General features: G+C 41.6%; 1 protein-coding gene across 4 annotated transcripts in view; it reads right to left on the bottom strand.

The window, feature by feature from the left end:
• The window catches only part of GRB10 (growth factor receptor bound protein 10), a 150,604-nt gene that overhangs the window by 114,207 nt on the left and 19,740 nt on the right, over window positions 1–16,657 (bottom strand). For 2 of the 4 annotated variants that reach the window (XM_083822355.1, XM_083822357.1), the window contains one exon: window positions 16,134–16,183. The exons of the other annotated variants lie outside the window; for them this stretch is intronic. The gene's annotated coding sequence lies outside the window, so the exon portion shown is untranslated. The remainder of the gene's footprint in view (window positions 1–16,133; window positions 16,184–16,657) is intronic. 4 annotated transcript variants of the gene reach the window in all.

The raw sequence follows: 16,657 nt of genomic DNA, 5'->3' as shown, positions 1-16,657 counted from the left end.
GGGACAGAACTCTATACCAATTCATATGTTCAGCTGATAAAAATGACGATAAAGAAGTCAACTTTTTCTTTCCTATTGTCTTTACATGATTTTTAGCTTGTGTACAGACTTACATATTCTTTCCATGCAAGTTAAACAGCACAAATAAAAAATATATTCAAGTGCCAATTTACTGCCCTTTAGATGCGTTAGATGGGAGAAGGAAATTACAAAGGCTTGTAAATGGAAAATAAGCTACGCAGTCAATTACTGTTACAAAACTCGGCCCATTCACTGGCTAGAACAAGTCATGCAGCATCAACACGGACAGTTTGGGCACGCTCAAAACCAAGTGAGTTCACATGCTTTCACTGGCTTAAGAGGTCTTCCTTGGACAGAGTGTCCCTGAACAAAGAATAGCCATGATAAACCAAATTTCAAAGGTCATAAGGAGATTCGCTTTTGGTATGATATTCTCTAGTCTAAAGAATAGTCTATTGTGAGGCACAGCTTTGACGTCTCAGTCTCTCAAAAGTGTTAAACCAACTCACATAATCTAAACAAAGATTGATATTCATTTAGCAAGGAAAACATTGCAAGTATGCATCCTGGAGATTAATGCTGGTCTGAATGAGTTGTTTCTATTCACGTTCAAATTACCCACCTAACCAGTAGATTAAGTTATCTATTAACTAGAAATTAAGCCTGTCACCAGGTATGCTTTTGGATTATCACTTGCTCCTTGCATATTCTCAGCAAAGGAAATGGTATCTCACATTGCACTCTGGAAGTGTACACAGCCTACGCACCTACAGCTACAGCAATAGGAAGATGGCAGGAAGATGGTACGGTCACTCTGCCAATTCAGGAAGTTTTCCAGGTTCTACATGTGCCATCTGTCAAAGTCTTTAAAGTCAGAAGAAAAACAATTCAAAAAGCAAACAATAACAACAATTAAAAAAAAAAAAACAAACAACATTCACTTGCAGATTAGTTAGGAACAGGAGAAGGATAAGAAAAAAAAGATTTTAACCTGATGGAGTTGCAAGACAAGCTCCAGAGTGCTTGAAAACTCGAAGTTCCTTTCTTTTATGAAACATAGCTTAACAAATGTGCTGGATACTATTCCCTTTCAAAGGCTGGGTATTTTAGTATTTTTCTTCTGTAATGTTCTGCTTTCCTTAACTGAACTACTGAAGAAGAGGGAGGGGGAAAAAAAAGCTTCAATACTGCCTTAAATTTTCACCTAACTGAAGACCTTTCTGCAAGATCTCAGGTTTAACATAAAGGTTAAAAGTCTTTCTCTCAGTTACATGTCTTTTAGTCTCTCAGACACTGTGTCATCACCTCACTTTTCTCCACACTGCAGCATTTCCAGTGGAGACCAAAGCCGTGGTTTTATAGTCAGTTAGAACAAAATCTTAATGCAGAATTCATACGATATTCATCTCTAAGTCACCTTCAAAAGTGTCTGGGTCAACTTATAATTCAACATCTTAAGAGCCAGGGAACAGAGACCCTGCCTTGTTGGCCCACACGAAGAGCAAACTACAAGACCTCGACTGCCCTCCCCCTGCTCCCAGGGTCCCCATTGCTTCATGGTGTTTTGGAAAGCTTTTTGTCTTCTCTGCAGACCTACCCAAAGCTATGCTTTGGAGATATAAGATGGAGGCATCTAACAAGCCCCAACACCAACACAGGATGTAAGGACTGGCACTCTTACTCTTCCTTATGTGACCACTCCTATCGCTGTAGTTGCAATGGAAACAGGATTTGAATGACAGCAGCCTGAGGCATGCCAGCAAATATTCTGCAGTTGACAAAGCGAAAGGCTAAGAGTGCCCCCAGCGGCATGTAAACTCCAGGACCCAGATGTGCTTCTCCAAGCAAGGGGGTGATCCACACAGCTCCTCACCAACAGGCATCCCAGCCACGGCTCTGCAGGCCGGAAAGGAAGTGCCACCATCTTCCCCTGCTGCCCGTGCCACACAGCACAAGCCATTTGTGCTATGCCAACACATTTCAACATAGCTTTAACAGTCAGCATGTATAAGGATCTCCAAGTGATATCCCCTCTTTTAGCGGTGGTATTGGTACAGACTGTGTCAGTTTACAAGGCTGAGGAACCCCCCTGGTGATGGTCAAGCAGGACTCAAAGTTTCCTTAGTGCAGGCTGGCAAACAAATACACCCAGAAGCCTCTGACCTCAAACTAATATTGGTAACCTCCTGCACAAGTAAAGCACAGTGTGGCCCTGGCAGGCACTTGGATACATCATAGATCCATGAAGTATATTGCCTGACAAACAGACAAAAGTCTTCCCCCGACTCACACCTTTTATGTTTGTTTCCATGGACAACCCCAATAGCATCTGAACAGATTTCTCAAAACTAGTTTCCATTTCCCCATTTTACTCACTCCTACGACGTGCTCGCTTCTCTCCCCAGCTCTGAAAGTCCTTCCCTGCACCCTGTCTCTGATTTTCCCACACTGAAAACCTATACTTGTGCAACTTCCCTTCAAACAAGTTCACTTGCCTGACGCTCCAAAAATACCTCCCCAAATACTCCCAAATGCCATCACTCTCCAACTGCAAAGGATTCAATGACATTATTGTTGACATCTGATAGTCTACTGAGATTAGTAGCAGATAGCAGTTAAGAATACTTCCAGATTTCTTAATTTCTTCCCACTTCTCTTGCAGAAGTTGGCATGTGCGCACACATTTTATTATACATATGCACCCAAAATGCATTTGCAAGTCTATGACATAGAGCAACTGCCTAGCTGGAGTAATACTTTGACTATATCTTTGAAAACAATGCATTGTTCTAGTTAAAATTTCAAGTGAGTGTTGCGCACTAAAATGAAAAGCACTGTTCAAAATATAAATCATCAATCAAAAGCACTTCAGTTAAGTCCAAACACTCCCACGATTCCATACTAAAAAATCTGGTCTTATAAAAAAGGGAATATAATTCTCTTTGCCATTCTTAATTGCAAAGCTGTTAGTCTAAATATTACACCTTGTAAAGGAAGCCATTTGCCATTGTAATTTTGCCAGAAAGTGAAGAATCTTGGCAAGAGCAATTCAGGCTTTTGAAAGCCAAAACAGATACATACTTCAGAAGAAGCACAGAAGAACTGATGCCATCCCACTGAGTCTTGCCAAATAAAATTAAATAAAATATACGCAGTTCAGCATTTTTTGGTTTCCTGAAGCTGCCTAAAATTCTGAAAAGGCTCCTCAAGACTCATAGCATGTGAATTCCTGTTCACCTCCTGTCAGGGCAGCTTTGCTGACATTAAGGAAAAAACATGCTGGGAGAGAAATAGTTACTTTGCACCTTACCCATTTAAGCAAGGATTTTTCTCCCTGTCCCTGAAGAATGTATTCCAGCTTAAAAACCAAACTGGTAATGAAGTTATGAAATATTTATGAAACTGCAGTTTTACCATCTCCCTTGATCACTCAAAATCCTGTTCTACCTCTTAATAGTTAAATCTATAGCTTTGAAGCAGGAACTTTGACAACTAAACAGACTGCATCCAAGTCTAAATGAAATGTTAATTAGACAGAAACTGAAGAACTATACAGTACACAATCCCATCAGCAAGCCATATGCAGAAGCAGGGCAGGTCCATAGATGCATGACTGGGACAAGGGATGCATAACAAGGCTGCCCAAGGACAACTTCAGCTGAAAATGCAGTGACTAATGGTCTCTAATTTTGCATATACACTTTCTCACTACCTTCTCTTCCACAGAACCAAAAAGATTACCCATACACTACTGACTCTGCCCTTCATGTTGTCGTTTTCCTGCTCCCCCCCCTTTTTTTTTTTAAGCCTAGTCACACTCCTCATACTACGGAATCCAAAATTTTGTAATTTTGGGAAATGGTCTGAATAATGATTTCCTTCTGTTATTTTAGGCTTTTATTATTCAACCTGAAGACTCATAGTGAAGTTATACAACAGTTAGGATGATTTAATAGCTTGTTGCTGCCAAGAACAGGACAGGCATCCCACTCTTCATCATCCCTTGCTCTGCTTTCTTCCTCCACTTCCTCCGAGAAACTTTCTGGCACTCCCTTCTTCTCCCCATTTTGCACCATGTATGGTCCTTAATGAGTTCAGCTTGGGAAAAAAAAAAAAGTATTTTTTCTGTTGTGTTAATTAACTCATTTGTTTTGCTGGGTTATTTTTCTGTTAAGTGCATTAAACTTAGATTTGACAAGCAGCTCAGCTGGCACAAAGCAAATGGCTGGAGAGCATGTGCAGGAAAGGAAGGGAAAAAAAATCACTCCTTTCTAGTGGCAGCAAACTATCACTCTGGCCTAGGCAACCCGTGAACTTTCATTTTCTTTGTTTACTGCCATTAGGAGCTGGCAAACCTTTCCTACTGCACGTCTGTGAGAATTACTGCTTTCCAAGCATCTCACAGAAGATAAACATTTGGGTAAGTCTCCAAACAAAATATAAAGTTGCATCTTCTTGAAGGCAATTACTTTCCCCCTGTGGTTACTGACTCAAGTCGGTACACAAGACAAAAGTCTTCTTTTCTTGCACACTTCCAAAGTGTTGTTTTTTTGGATCCAACATACTAAGCCTCTCTGCTTTGAACTTTCCACTGTTGTGAATGGTCCTTTCCCCTGCCCAGGAAATGGGATTTGAAAACCAGTGGCTCTAGGACCCCAACCCAGAAACTAAACTATATAGACAAGACATTTTACTACCTAATTCCTATACAAAAAGAACAAGTGCATCGGCATGCATGAGACATATATAGCTTCTGTTGAAGAAAGTCATACCACTACAGATTCTGGTGGAAAACGTAGTTTAAATCAACACACATATCGCTAAGAATTATGCTGAAATGCTGCACCCAATTTACTCAACTTCCCCTTACCAAGCCGACAAGAGGATAGGATGCTTCCCACTCCTGTAACCTTTGGAGCCTCCTGACAACAAAAGCTAGGAAAGTGAATAGTTGAAATGTATATAATGCATACTTGATGATCCACGTGGCTCCCTTCCAACTCAGGATATTCTATGATTCTATGAAACAGAATTGGCATCTTTCTAGACCCAAAAATATATGGCAAAAGGGACTCTCAAATTCACAGAGCAGTAATCTAAAGCACATTTCTCTACTTCTGTTTCCTCATTTCTTTACAACATTCCTTGATTCTGTGGAAGAATCTTCCAGACCTTTTCCTCCCCTTCTGACTGATGCAAAATAAAGGAAAAGAACAAAAAGCAGTCTTTTATCACATGACCAACTGATCAGTTTTTCAAGCATTTTAAGCCTGTTTCACCCAAGATCCACTGTTATTTACAGCTTGCTTTCCTCTGCCTCGATGCTTTTTTACAAGGAAGTTTCCTTCTCGATGAGATTTACATATCAGTCTCAGTAAAGCTTCTCACAGAATTTGGCCATTTTTGTAACACAGGACTGGCTGCAGCATGTTTGACTATAAGACAGACCTCAAAACAAAAACCCGCAGTTGCACACAGAAAGCAGCAGGCAAGTATCAATCAAAGCCATCCACATTCCTCCTTCAGCCTTTCCTGCCCTCCAAAGTTCTCAGGTAGGTCAAAACACTTTTCCTGGATTTAACAGAGTTTGAGAAGCATCATTTCAGAACAAGGACATTAAAGGGGTTCTTCATTTTGATAATTTACAGGGCTTATTACCAACCAACAGTAAACACAACCAGTAAATATTCATGCGTTGGTTGGTGTTCTCTCTGTAGATTTTTTTTTCTTTTCCTTAAGAGTTATTGATTAGGATTATCAAAAGCTTTTATTTAGACAGTAACGTTCATATTTTTAAAGCAAACCAACTAACTGAGGCCTTTACAGTTATCTGTAATATATGTTAGTGAGTAAGCACTAGTTTATTTACATTGTCTAATACCATATAAACAGCTGAAGCTGGAGGGCAAGTTTAGACATTTCAATTCAAACAGCACACTACTCACAAAAATGGTATCTCAGAGATACCACAAGAGGTACACTTAAGTGCACAGATTATTCTCAGTATACTCCTTGCTCACAAGGTTAGAACACTCAAAACAAAGACTTTCTGCTTAGTGTCTGCAAAAAAATTGCACGCTTGTAAGAAAAGATGCATTCCCCAATATCAACAGCACATTAATTCCGTCTCCAAAGGATTTTAGGGTTACATATTCCCAAATATGGTTTATTCTAAAGAATTCAAGTGTTCAAACAATTAAGATAAAGAGTCCACAAGTCAGCTGAAATGCAGCAAAGGAGTAAGTAATAATAGTAAGTAATAGCAATAAACAAGGAAACGTTTTATTTCTCAGTCATATCAGGGTAGGAGTTACCATAGTAGAGCTGGTAAGTGATAACTCATTAAAGCCATGAGTAACTCAACAACATAACTGAGTCCTAGACTACAGCAACCCCAAGCAAGCCAGATGACAGCCAGCCCATCTTCTCGTTGCAAAGAGCAGAAGGAGGCAACTGCAGCAAGCAGCAAATACAATGCTGCTCCCGAGACAATCACAAGATGCAGCCTTATTAAAGAGTGCAAGAAATGCAAAAGATAACCCAAACAAAAGCAATACATACATCACGGACTGATTGGAACATAGAAATTGTGCCAATTCAGCTTGGAGTACACAACTGGGAGGCTGCACTGGAGTGAATGAGTGCAATGAAGCACTAGCAGTGCCAGAGCATACTCAGCTGCAAAAAGTACTTGCAGTTTTAAGATACTGATGTCATAGTTACCTCATGTGTATTTTAACACTGCCTCACTAACAAATCAGAACAATCTTATTATAGCAGAGAGACCATTTTGTAATCTCGGATGCATTTGCTGGTATTATGCAACATGCAAGCTCCAAATCTATGGGTGACTGGCACTTCACAGCAAACAGTCAGGGTTGTACCACGTAACTGCCTTTGAGGACACAACTAAAGAGTTACTGACGCTCTATTCTTGGACACAGACTGGGAATTTCTCTTTTAAAAATAAATAAATAAAATGGAGATAAGAAATGCAGAAATCTTTCTTACCCCCTTAAGCTTTTCAGCCCTTGAAAAACAGTTTCAACTGACATTTTAAAAGCAAGTATGTTGGCCTACTTGCAAAAATCTCTCTCTGGGACAAACAGGGCATAGCTTTTCCACCTAAGCATACACAAAACAGAAAATAAACTTACAGAATAGGTTAATATTTTGTAGAAGAGTTAATGTGTTAATGTGCAGTGGAAAGCTGAAGTCTGGCCAACTGATCACATGTTCCATGTGCATTCGTGTACATTTATTTATTGCTATGAGCCTGCACCTGCAGAGAGAAGAAGAAAGAGAATATTCCTTCCTTTGATCCTGAAGGTCACAAGGTGACTGAAATCCCAGCTTAATGAAGACTCTGGTGAGGTTCTAAGTGTCACAGCTTCCATCAACCATTTCAAAATGCAGTGTTGGAAAGCACAGGAAAGAAAACTGAAGTAATACCACCCAGGCTTTATAGACTATGTCAACTTAATTAGAATGGTATTTTGGCAGCACCCAAAGATTACATATCGAAGGCTGGGTAGCAGGCCAAATACTTGACTTGACTAGAATATTTTGCCAAGCCACCTACATTAAGAGCTACTTCCCTGTTCTTTCAGGGTGCCGTAAAGGAAATCTGTTGTTTCAGGCCTTATAAGACTATTTAACAGAGGCATGAAACGGTGAACGTCACCAGCACTGAAGGTTAACTAGATACAGGTTAAACTAGAAACATCCCTAGTTAACCTTCAGACTACAAAGCTGCTGAAGGGGAACGTTTGTTCTCAGAGGGTGTAGGCTCCAGGTGTAGCCAAAATGCCTTCTGTAACATCTCATCCTACGTACCAATGTATTTTAACCCACAAAACACTTCTACTCCAAGCCTGGAACCCACCAGGTCCAATCTGCATTCTCCCACTCCTGAGGCTGTCCAACTGATACTGGCAGCAGTAGAAAGGAGCGGGAAGACAGCGCATAAGCATCCCCACGCACAACATCGTTTCAGAGACTGCTGTACATTGTCTACTGAAACAAATCTATGGCTGTGCTGTGTCCAGAACTGACCACAACTCTACTACAGGATAGGAGAAAAAAAGGCATGTGCCCTATGGAAACAGGGTAGAAAGGAAACAAACCCCTGCACTGTCACATCGCTCAGCAGAGAGAAATGAGCATTGCCTACATGCAATTTATCTTACTCCAGGCTAGCTATCTAGAAGAGATCTTAGTCCAAACCCCCGCTCTCTCTCGATGACTTCAGGTGGTCCCTTCCGACCTAAATGATTCTGTGATGTGCATATCTGGAGTGCCTACTTCTCTCCACTGACTACAAAAGGAAGTTAGAAAACTGGCTCGGATATAAACATCTACAACCTGTACACTCAAAATCAGCCAGAGGAATCCCTCCCCGGGTGCACAGCACTGCAACTCCAAACTCTCAGCACCTTAACAAGACTGACTATAATGACAAACCCATTCCAAGGCATCGCAGCTTAGTCTGTGTTCTGCAGAAGCTGATCCTGACACAGCTTCAGCTTCTTCCAGCAGCTTTTAAGGCTTAATTTCAATGTATGCGCACATATATACATGTGTAAATACATATATTACACACACATTTGAACTCTAAGTACATGATGAGCTTAGCAGCAACATGGAATACAAAAGAGAATTCCTTCAGCTGACATGGCAGAACTCAGCATTGTGAATGCTCTACCTTATATATATGCAATATATAGCTCAGTACTCTTGAATTTCCTATACTGTTTGAGGCAGCAAAGATGAGCTCTCTGGAAAAAGCCTGAGTTTCAAGTAGTAAATTTCCAATTGCTATTGTTAATTGATGAAAAAGCTATTTAAAAATGTTGCTTTTCTCTTCTTTTGTATTTTGATCTATAGAGGCATTCACTCATTAATAAAATCAGATTTGACAGATGCATCAGAAAAGCCTCTACTTTCATTTCAGCCTCACTAATCACCAGTACTACTTTATTAAAACTCAGTTTTAATGAGATGGCCTCATGCAACTCTCTGATTTCAACAAATCTTTACCACAGGTTTTCACGTTGCTTTCCCTCATTGGAAGAGGACAAATGTTCCCTTCACCAAAAATTCTGATACTTACAGATCTCACAGAGATCCCTAGCTTGTAATATGCTTTTCCCCTTCACATGGGCAGCAGTATCACAGAATTTGCTACCAACACCTGGCACTCTTTTTATGGCTCTGCTGGTCTTCAGCCAATTCTGCTATGGCTTCGAAGCCATCATACATCTGTTTTCTACAACATCTTTGCCTACATGTCTCTTCTAGTCCATGAAGTCGTATAAGTCAATAGCTTAAAATAAGGCAACAGCATTTTCATGAGAACTCTAAGCTCTTCATTAAGCAAAACAAACAAAAAAAACAACCAACCAAAAAAAAAACCTTTTCTACCCCAGAACACAAGAGTAGCAGAAGTTTATTGAAGGCAGATGCCTCTCAAGAGCCAGAGCTGAGAAGGCTACTCCACAGGGATGAAGTGCTTTTTTCCATGGTGCAGGAGATGCCGTGGTTCCCGGAGAAGCTTCCAGTTGTAAACCACCCTGGTGCTGTCTCCTAAACTACAGTCATACCATCGTACTCTGTTCCTGCTGAAGTGCAACCCTCTGTGTAACAGCAAGTTGCCCAATACAGCATTTTGGTAAATTGCAGTGTGACTACTCAGAATGGTGAGGTTAGTGGCAAGAATAACAAGGCTATCATTTTTCCCATGATTGCAAGCAGCAGTACTGGCCAGAAAACATCTTGCAGCTAAAGAAGTGTAGGGTAGTAGAAAACCACTGACAACAGATGGAGAAGTAGAAGTACTAAGCAAACCAAGATAAAAAAAACAACACACCTGAACTTCTCCCGTGGTCTGAGAAATAGAAAATCATGACTGCTTTCTATCAGACTTTGATGATAGATCCCTCACAATCTTTTGATACAGACATCTGTCTAGCAGGTTAAGCCTGTTAAGGTTGAATGCCTTGAGAGATTTTGTTTGTTTTTAAAATGCCTTGGAAAGAGAAGAATTGCTTCACTTTTGTGCCAAGTGAGAACACAAACCCTTCCCTGAGCAGAGATCACGCATGCCAAGAAGGACTAGGCTCCTAACCCGGCACTTGGGCATCACTAAAGCCTTCATTCTCTGGAAGAAAGGTACAACACAGCTGCAGAGGAAACGATCAGCGAAGTTAACAGATCACCCAGCACGGTCAGGCGAAATGAAGTCAGAATGGGATTCCTACTTGTTAGTAATCACAGGAGGATATTTCTTTACACCAAAATGGCTTAATTTGAATGAATGTTTCTGAGTGAAGTTCAGGACATTCTCTGTGATTTGAATCTCTTTAATTTGTAAGTTTTTCCCGCAAAACATTAGCAAAGGGTCCACAGGCATTAGAAGGCAGTTATTCGTAGTGCTGCCTCAGCAACCCCTTGTAGAAACATGGGGCTGGAACACACGCAGGTGCTCCCTTGCCGTCACGCTTCAGGAGCTTATGGAAATAACAGTCAGTCAAGATGCAGCAGATTACCCCCCCCCCCCCCCCATCTCACAACAAGAGCTAAACCAGTTAAGATCCAACAGCAGTTGAGGAAAACCAGCTTTATTTGACACCAAAAAGGACAGAAAAGGCCGCGGGGCCTGCTGCAGCACTGAGGCAAAGGGCCCACTACAACCAAGGCCGCGCTGCGAGCCACCCATGCATGGCAGTGGGTTTGTGCCATGCCCCTGACTGGACATGCACGTCCTGCTGCTGGCACCATGATCATCTTCAGCACACAGCTCTCGGGCCGAGCACTGCTTGGGCAGGTGGCAGGTCACCCACATGGGGCTGGCAAGGGAGTGGTTAACAGCACGAATTTCACAAGCCCGCAGTTACAAAACAGATATGAGCAAGTCCTCTGCTAGCAATTACAACTCCAGCTTTATTTTATTTTTCCTAGTATAGGAGCAGATGTTGCAGTTATTCGAAGGTTTTCACAACCTTAATTGTTGACCTTAATTGTTGTTAATCTTTCCCATGCAGTGGAGACAGACAGACGCCACCCGTATTTTCTGAAGAAGATAGTGTCCTGCGGGGTATGAGTAATAAAAGACAGTATTGTCTGCCTTCTCCCTCCTGCATGAAATAGACGGGTATTAGGATTGGCCAGCAGGATGGAAGGAAAAGGACAAATGAATGACTCAGCGGTTTTATTTATTTTTCGGAGGATGCATCTGCTATGACACCGAGGTTTCTTCCCCCCCGCCCCACGCACAGGTGACTTTTCCAAGCGTCAGCAAAGGAAGTGCTGCATTTAGACTTTAAGACGCCTGAAACAGCTGATACACAAAGCACCCTGTCCACCTCATTGAACACCGTTGAGCTGTAGTATTAAGAAGCAAAGTGTTGTGTTTCACAGGGCAATATTAGGTTTCATAAACAAGTTCTCACAGCGGACAAGAAAGCAGCATTTCGGCATGCGCTTGGGAACATTGCTAGAGACGCACCAGAGCTTCCCAGGTCGCTTCCTTTGCTGGTGGGAGGCTTGCCGCAGACTTGCTCATCTGTGAAAGTTTTTTTACTCCTCTTTTTCCTGCAGAACTTCCATTCTGTTTTCTAACCAAGAAGTACGTCCCCGCGCCTCTGTTCTGCCAAGTGTACTTGAAGACGTTAACTCGGTGTCCCAGTAACCTGAGAAGAGGCAACACTGAAGCGGGACACTGAAGTTCAGATGTGAAACACAGGATGTACTGATGCTGCAAAAGGCACTCCTCCTAACCTAAGACATAAGCCCCAAAAGTCAGGATAGGAAAGATCAGTTTCATGTTTATGTTTAGCTTCAGACAAATGTTCAGAGTGGACTTGGATATAAGACCAGACTGGAGTGGAATCCGCTCTCTGTTTTAATGCAAACCACAGTAAATCAAACATTTTCTTCCTCTCACTCCAAAACTCACCTTACCTGCATGAGTCTTAAAGGCTCCTTGACAGTAAGAAAATACAAGGAACCTACATCTCCTAAGGACCATTTTTGTTTTATTACACTTGCTCATTAAAAAAAGAAAATATAAAAACAAAATCAGTAAGTCAATCTCCAAAAGCTTACCAGACACCATAAACTAAGCAACTGCTGATAGAAGACATTTTAGGCAAAGTGTTAAAAGACAGAAGTTACTAGAATGGAAAGAATTCAGCCAAGTTCTCTGAACGAAAACATCAAATTGCCAAGCTATTAATTGCTATTTAAACCCTGTCATACCTCAATTGATTTGGACACAGCATGGAAGATGGTATGTTCAGATCAGTTTTCAGAACAGACTTCAAACTAAATCCAGGGAACTGGAAAAGAATCAGGAAATGACTTCTATATCAAAAGAGCTAGTTAAAAGAAGATAAAATAGACACGAATAAATGTGATGGTACGAGGAAGAGTCAGTACAGCTTTTGCAGGAATTATGACTCAAACCTACCCAACTTTTGTGATACTGTAAGGACAAAGACATTCAGACAGATTTCTGAACCAAGGACTCTCAAAAGAACCTGAGCTGCTGTAGTTTGCAGGAGTGGTTCCCCACCTTAACTGCCTGCTGAAGGATAAGAAATAAGAGGTGGGAAAACACAGCGAGTTTTTTTCCACAGGAGTTGGCTCAGGAGTCATCCCTGTTGCCATTCTTCTCAATGGATACACAATCTAAAAGATGACAAACAAAAAGGTGATATGAAGTTGTTGGCAACATGAAGTATTCAGACACCAGAGCTGGAACTTCATGCAAAGCACAGTGGAACAAACAGGCATCTGAAAGCACAACTCTGATTTAATTTCCATAAATTCAAGCCAATGTAGAAAAAGAAAAATAACCCTGTCCTTGATTATCATTGCAATAACTATCAGGAGTCTTAAGTTTTGTTTGAAAGCATCAACTTGATGTTCAAAAGAAGGCAGACTAACTCACATGGAAATACAGCATTAAGAATTAAGGAATTGCTGCAAGCAAAGCAAAATCATGACAAGCCATTAAACCCAGGGCACACCCACTTCTTGAAAACTGTGGGCTGTTATGACACTAAAAGAGTAAAATAGAATTAGAAAAAGTACAAGGGAGAGGAATTCCTAAAGCAGAAATCAACACATGGATCTTTCAGCTTGGAGAAAAAGAGAAAAGACAACTAAGGGAGAAGAGAACAGATAACATCTCATCAGTTATAAATGGCACGGGCAAAGTGCCCAGAGAATTGACTATTCCCTCTCAAAAGTCAGAGGTAAGTAAGAGATCTAAAGTGGTGAAGAAGTAGATAAGAAACATGACTTCTGAAAAACCGTTTTGACGGGATGATCATACCCATGTGTTAAAATAATTTAGGCTAAGCACTACAGAAAGCTCGTCAAGGGATAGCGACTACACTAATGTAGATGCATAGTCCAGAGAACCTTGTTGTGGATTACTATGAAGCAAAAGGGTCTGAAAGCCAAGAAAAAAACTCTTCTCAGGTTTTCCACCTAAGCAGCTGCTACTGACAGCCCAAGGACACACAAAATTGTTCTTGGTTAACGTGTGATCTGGTGCTCTACAGCTTCACCCATCGAGATAAACAGCCAAAACTATGCCCACTCTTACACAGGTTACTTCCCTTCTTGGAGAGCTTTCCCAAAGGAGCCCTATAACAATTCCGTTTTCAAACAAAGAAACCAAGACAGACAGAAAGATTTGAGGTCACCAAGCACAGGCACCAGCAGAAGGCAGGTTTCTGAGCCAAGAGCTCTCCAACTCAGGACCTCGCTATTCCCAGCACCCCTGTGCTTGAGGTCACGTCCCCCCATCACAGACCACAGGACAAAGGACTGCTTGCCCCTCAGACAGACTCATTAACAGAGTACTTCCACATGAACTTACTGATGATTCAATTAACGCTGTCAGCTCTTTTTTTAACTTAATATTCCGAGCTATGAATTGCAGGAGCTAGACGTGAACCTCACCACTATCATGACAGAGAGCTGGAGTGACCACCACCACATCACAAAGGTCAAGAAGTGCAGCCTCAGCACCACCACACTGTGTCCTCCAGAAGATACCACACCAGATTTGCACCTTTATTTAAGGGATTTGCACCTTTAACAATTTGGCACAGGCTTAAAAACCGCAGTTGCTAGGCATCCTCCATATAGCATTTACTTTTAACAGCAAGTCCTGCAGACTGCTGCAGTATGCAGAAGGTAGAATACATATAGCTCGTGAGTTGACAAGCACATGCCTAAAAGCTAGCTCTACACAATTCAAAACACGAACTTCTTCACTGGGGTATCTCTCCCCCACGATTTCTGTGGGAATTTACTGCACCTGGGATGTGCCATGTTTCAGCATTGATTATAAAAGGTGCTATTTTCATACCAGGCATCTAGAGAGACTCTTCCTTTACATTTCAGGCCAGGACATAGAAAATCTAAGTCTAGGATTTGAAAGAACATGAAACATCCTGCAAAAGACAGGTGAAGTCCTCCTGAAATCACAACACAAGTCCAACACTGCACTGAAAGCAGTTAAGAGTCAGCAGTCGAATAAGGCCTCAAACTCTTCTTTTATCAGCTTTTCCTTTTGAATAAAACAAAAAAATGACTTCCAAAATAGCACGAGAGTCACAACACCAAAAAGATTCTGGCTTTTTCATGTTCCCAAAATAGCTTGCTAGAAAGATATCTACAAAAATAGACGTTCTAGGTGCGTTCAGCTTTCATCTCGAGCATCATCACAATTCTATCCAACACGGCATTTGCATAAGGGTACATCAAGTGCTACCTCATCCACAGCCCTGTTTTGACAAGGAGCTGAGAACTGGGACCGAATGCAACTGATGGCTTCAAAGCACTTCAGTACCAGAGGATTCAGGTGCAGGAGTACGCATGTTCCCTCCCCACCGCTCCATGCACAAATGAAGTCAGATTCCTATAACTTGTCTCGCTGAAGTCTGATCTAAGAGAAGGTGGCAGTAAGCAGCATCACCAAAAGCAAAACCATCTTGGAGAAACTGCTGATGTGTAAAATAATGTTTTGTTTCAGATGCTTAAACGTGCGAGTTATTTATTTTCACTGTACTTCTTGATGGGGGAAAGCAAGCAGCAGCAGCACGTTTCAGGAACCATGCTCCCTTCTCCTCTGTCCCTCGTAGGCAAAGCAGGGGAAGAAGACGAGTCCCTCTGCTCCTCATGTCAGCCGGGTCCCTCTGCTCTTCATCTCATCCTCAGCACTTCCTCCCATTACCCTTCTGCAGGGGAGGGCAAGGCTTGCTAGCTGCGCTGGAGAGGGCACGGCGCTGCCACTCTCACCTCCCACACCCTGCCTTCTAGGAATTTCCCGTGTGGCTGCTGCAGGATTAGGAGCCATAATGCTATTAAACAGTGCATTATCAAAATCTGAAGAAAAGTACACAAAGTATCCCTGAAGAGAAGGATTTTTATTTTTTTTAAACCTCTGGAAAAGCATCTGAGGAACACATGGAGGAAGCAGTGTGAAAACTGGCAACTTCGCAAGCAAAACAGTAGGGTTTACTTGCACGTTGCACTCTGCCTACTACTTTAGATTACTGATTGCAGAGCAACAAGTTATTCTCTCCCTAATTGGGTCCCAGTCTAAAATAGTCCTGTTATTTTTAGTATAGTACTTAAGTATCTGAACCATGGCCTGTACTGCAAAAGCTGGCATGTGTCCCTGGCCATACCAGAAATTCCGATATTAAACAAGAACACACATGCCACATATCTAGGCCAACTTTTTCTTCTTCGTTGTCTTTAGTGGGCGACTTTAAAGACTTTAAATGCTAACAGCAGGCCAAAAATGGCACAGGCTTATTCGCTAATGCTGCATTTAAAGCCTCTCTACCAGCTACTGTGTGACAGAGGAATCAACGCAGCAAGAAAAGAGCACAGAGCTGGATGGTGGTGGTGGAGGGCTTGATAACATTGATTAATTTTTTAAAAAAGTCAATTTGCTCTTAGCAGGATAAGGTATAGATAGAAAATGAAAACAGGAGCATTTCACTTCTGTTTTGCTTATTACAAGTCTGCACAAGTTCTGAGGCACTGGAAGAGAGGAGAAACCATAAATGTATGCTGCAACTCACCCCTCTTCTGTTCCCTTCCATACAGCACATATAGTATTGGTAAGTTTCAACTATAAAAGAAACAAAAGGCCTGTGTTAAACCTGTTTACACACACACAGGAGGATAATTATGTAAGCTGTGTCTAACAAACAATATGCTACTGCAGAAGAAGCAAGAGAAGATCAAAGCAAGACTTGCTTGTGTTTCCAAGTCAGTCGTCCCACTTTCCATCAGAAGGGTGACAACTGTCCTGCAACGTGATAATTCTGGGGCACAAAGAGCAGAATAAGATCTGAAATAGCCTCAGGCTGTTCCAATGAAGAATATACCTGCCTCATGAGCTTACTGCCTCTTAGCTTGGGCTATCACTGTAAATTCATTTTTGTTAGACAAGGAAGAACAGGTTTCCATGAGGAATTCACTCTGCCCTTTTATCGTGCATTTTGGAGAAAGGAAGTCAACTCCCTGGAAGAACTTTCAAGAGAAGATCCTAACGTGAAAGGAGACTGCCAGCCAACGAAGATTTGTTAGTGTCTATTACCAC

The sequence above is a fragment of the Anser anser genome (genome assembly GCF_964211835.1).
Source record: "Anser anser genome assembly, chromosome: 2".
Lineage (NCBI taxonomy): Eukaryota > Metazoa > Chordata > Aves > Anseriformes > Anatidae > Anser > Anser anser.
The sequence above is the reverse complement of the archived record's forward strand: the minus strand, read 5'-3'. Positions and strand labels throughout refer to the sequence as shown.